The 4,514-nt window shown below is 49.3% G+C and overlaps 1 non-coding gene across 1 annotated transcript; it reads right to left on the reverse strand.

Annotated features, from left to right (window-relative positions):
• Positions 1-997: 997 nt before the first annotated feature.
• On the reverse strand, positions 998-1,104 carry LOC116642098. The gene has a single exon (XR_004301288.1). It is a non-coding gene; the product is annotated as a U6 spliceosomal RNA (small nuclear RNA).
• Positions 1,105-4,514: the final 3,410 nt, after the last annotated feature.

Below are 4,514 nucleotides of genomic sequence, written 5' to 3' on the forward strand. Positions count from 1 at the left end.
CTCCACAGGAAGCCTGCTTCTCCCTCTCCCACTCCCCCTGCTTGTGTTCCATCTCTCGCTGTGTCTCTCTAAAAATAAAAAATAAAAAATAAAAAAATAAATGGTCCTCAGTTCACAGCAGATTATCGTTGACCCCTGCATGCCCCTCCTTTGGTCTATTTTTCTCTCCTATTCTCTTTGTCCCATTTCCCCTTCTCATTTTCTGCTCCACCATAGAACCATTCTGATGGGTCCCATGTGTTCCTTGGTGAGTCAGTCTTCTTAAAGAACACGGGATGCTTGTATGGGTATTGTTGCTTTCTGGATATGCATTTTAATTTATTTTCACTCTAGTGCTCATTCTCTGTCCAACATCGGTCTGGGTTGCGCTTGACTTGTGGCTTCTAGATGCTGACTAGGACTCCTTGGTTTGCAGCCACATGTTTTCCTCTCTACTACTCCAGGAATGGGCCCCTGGGTGGTCTCTAAGTCTCTGCCACCACACTGTCACCACACTGGTGTGTCCTTGTCTGGGCTGGCATGAGGCTCTCATCTGGACAAAGACTCAGGCATACGATTGGTGGGTGATAGGGAGTATGTATTCCGGTTATCTTTTGCACTACCATCAATTACCCTCAATTTAGAAGCTAAATGCAACACTTTGTTTTATTCTTGATTTTGTGGGTCAGGAATTCAGGAAGGGCTGGGCTGGGCTGCTCTTCTCTGAACTGTGTGGGGTCCGCTGAGACAGCGGGAGTTGGAGGTTCCCTTCCAAGATGGCTGGCTTCTTCACTCATGTCTGCGGCCTTGATGGACTTGCTCTTTCTCTCTCTGTCTCTGTCTCTGTCTCCCTCTCATGGTGTCTCATCCTAGAGGACACCGCTCCATAGCTAGCTAGACTTCCTCACAGCATGGCAGTCCCAGGGTGGTTGGATTTCCTTCATGGCAGCTGGCTTCTCTCCCAGTGATCATTCCAAGAAAGAGGAAGTAGAAGCTGCTAGTCTTTTTTTTTTTTTTTTTTAATATGGAACACTTCACGAATTTGCATGTCATCCTTGCGCAAGGGCCATGCTAATCTTCTCTGGATCGTTCCTATTTTAGCATATGTGCTGCTGAAGTGAGCACAGAAGCTGCTAGTCTTTTGAGATCTGGGCCTAGAATCTGTCACAGCATCGTTTCTGCCATAGTATTGGTCAAAGCAGTCACAGGGCAGCCCAGATTCAGAGAGGAGGTGCACAGACTTCACCTGTTGCTGGGAAGACATTCAGAGAATTGGTGGTCATCTTTTAGACACTGCCATGTATATTTAACGTGACAGCTTGCTCTCCAGATGGCTGCCCCTGTCCCCACTTCTGCAGCACTACCTCCACGCCCCCGCCCACACTTGGCTCCATGAAACCTGTTCAGTTCCCTCTTTGCACGGCAAGAAGCATCCCTGTATCTGGGTCATCTCACCCAAGTGCAAATATAACTGGAGGATGAAGTCCCAGAGGCCGATATGCTAGGTGAATGGCTATGTGCACTTGCAGTTTTGACAGATACTGCCCACTTTTCAATCACCTCTGAGCTCCATCTCTCAGTGACGGATAGGGAGTCTGAGCACCCCTCCCCACCTCTACCCACCCCACGCCGGAACAAGTCACCCTCCCCAGGCTCCCAGCTTTTGCCCTGGACCCCACAGTCCGTTCTCCACCTGCCACCGGAGGGGGTCCCCTTAAAACCTAAGTCAGAGCTTGTCCCTCCTCTGCTCAGAAGCCTCCAATCACCTCCCACGTGACTCAGAGTAAAACGTTCTTAAGACTGCCCTGAAGCCCTGTGCGTCTGACCCTGTGACCTCTCTCACCTTTTCCTTCTGTCCTCCCCTTCTCTGTCCCAGCCAGGGCTCCTGGCAAGAGTTTGAACCTGCCATGCATGCTCCATCTCAGGGCCTTCCATTTAACGTCCCTCCACCTAAAAGGTTCTCCCCCTCTGTGTCCCCATGGCTCATCCTCACTCCATCTGTGCCTCCAACCAAACCTCACCTCTCCCACTCAGGGTCTTCTCACTACCCTGCTTTGCTTTCTTCTGAACATTTCTTCCCCAACATGTGGTCGATCAAGTTGTATATTCGTGTATCGCCCATCTCCTCTCCAGATCGTAAGCACGGGGCAGAGAGATTTGGTTGGATTTGCTCACTGCAAATCCTCCCCACCAGTGCGACACCTTTCATTTAGTCTCTACAAATATAGCTTGAATATTTGTGGAATTCAATCACTGTGCCAATTTGCACCCCCCGCCCCAGCAATGTACAGACCTCAGGAACATAAATTAACCCAAACACACTGCCAGATTCCTATCCTTGAAATTCATGCTTCCCCTGCTCAAGAGCCTTCAAGGACTTCCTATTACCCTGTTTAGCACATCTCACACTGGAACCCAAAACCGTTTAATACAGGGCTAAATGTTTCCCCAGCCTTCTGAAAAGAAGCTCATGCATGAGATTACCCCAATGTTAAGTTTTCCCTTTATCCATTTCTCTAACCTTATTGGCATGGACTCCCACTTACCCCCAAAAAACACTAAAGGATAAAAGGAGATATCTCACAGTGAATTCACTGGCTGGGGCTCCTACTGGTATAATGAAACTAATTCCAGCTCTGGGACAATAAACATGACAATTGATAACTTGAACCAAGTACTTTCTTCCGGCTAAGCCTCAGTTTACCTATTGGTGGAATGAAGATAGTAACACTCTTCCATATGATAGGCTTGCTACTTGCTAAGTGCCAGGCACTGGGCACATTTTAATGTACTCAATCCTCATGGCAACTGTAAGAGGCCGGAGCTATTATTATTCTCCTTTCCCAGAAAAGGAAACTGAGGCATAGGACAATTAGCCCGTCTAAGTTTCTATAACTTGGGAGTGGTGGGGCCCGGATTTGAACTCCCAACACACCCACTCCCAGGCAGGCTTCAAGGCCAGGTATTTACTCTTGTGGTATATTTTAGGGAAGAAGTGTGCTCATGGGTATGGATCGCCGGAGGCAATGGGAGGAGGTGACCTTGTGCATGGGAGAGAGTCTCTAGGACCAAACTGAAATGTACACAAAAGGCACAGGGCTGAAGTTGTGCTATGTGGAGTCCACGGTCATGGTCCCCTCTGGGACATGAACTGAGGCTCCTGGGCTCCCAGATGGCTTCTCAATAACATTTTATTTTCTACCATTATTAGAATAATTATGGTTAATAAAAGCAAACAACTGTTGCATGTTTACTGTGTGCTAAGAATTTCCTTTGCATTTTGAATCTTTCAACAACCCTAGGAAAGTAGTGACTCGCATTCACCCCATTTTGCAGGCAATGAGACTGAGCTTGGTGGCAGAGCTAGGTTTGTTCCTTGTGCCTTTACCCCCTAATGGGTCCATGGAACACCTCCATTTCCCAAGGACTTTCATTCATTATCTCGTTCAACTTCACAGTCATGCCTTGAAATCCATCCTCTTATCATTCCCATTTTGCTGACAAGAAAACTGAGGTGCAGTGTGCTGCTCAGGGCCGCACACAGTTCTCTGCTACGAATCTGCCCTGCCTCACCTCCCCCAGCAGCATCCAGGATGTCACAGATGGAAGGTCCCCGATTTATAGCACAGGAAGGAGCAAGTCAAGGCCTCTGGGGCAGTGGGCAGGGTTCTCAGGCAGTTGCCCAGAGATCCTGTTTACTGGCAGGACCGGAGGCACATGGGACCCAGGAGGAAAGCCCCCCCTCCCATCCTCGGGGTTCCTTGGGTGGGGGGGGCGGCGGGCAGCAAGCTGTCACTTCCATGGAATGTCCTCCAGCCCTGGTGCACTGGCTCAACCCAACCTCTCCACCCCTGCTCTTTCCTGATCCCCATCTGCCTCCCCACCTGGACAGCCCCACGTCTGGGCTCCTGCAGCTCATTCATTCAGCAAAGCTTCGCTGAATGTCAGGTGCTACTTTAGGCACTGGGGTTACATTTGAGAATATACAGTGATCCCTGCCCTGTAGTGTCGATACTCTGCGGCAGGGAAGAGACAATAAATAATAAATACACTAAGTAAAGTATATAGGGTGTTAGACCGCTATAAGGGCCATGGCAAAATAAACAATAAAGCAAGGCAAGTAGTTTGGGAGTGAGGAGGAGGGCTCATGGGGTTAAACAGGGCAGGCCTCACTGAGAATGTGACTTCCGAGCAGGGACTTGAACAAGATGAGTCAGTGGACCAGGCAATACCTAAAGAAAGAGTGTTCCAGCAGGGGAGTGCCATCCACAGCAAGTGCAAGGGTCCTGAGGCAGAGTGTCTGGTGTATGAAGAGTAGCAAGGAGACCAGTGTGGCTGGAGAGACTTCAGCAAGGGGAGAGGGTGGGAGATAGGACAGAGGGGTAATAGGGTGGCTGAGAGGACAGGTCACATGTGGGTCATCATAAGGATCTGGCTTTTACTCAGAGTGAACTGGGAGCCAAGGGATGGTTTTGTGCAGAAGAGGGACATTGTCTGATCTGTGCGTTGCAGGACCTGTCTGGCTGCTGTGTCGA

The sequence above is a fragment of the Phoca vitulina genome, unplaced genomic scaffold (genome assembly GCF_004348235.1).
Source record: "Phoca vitulina isolate PV1807 unplaced genomic scaffold, GSC_HSeal_1.0 scaffold22, whole genome shotgun sequence".
Lineage (NCBI taxonomy): Eukaryota > Metazoa > Chordata > Mammalia > Carnivora > Phocidae > Phoca > Phoca vitulina.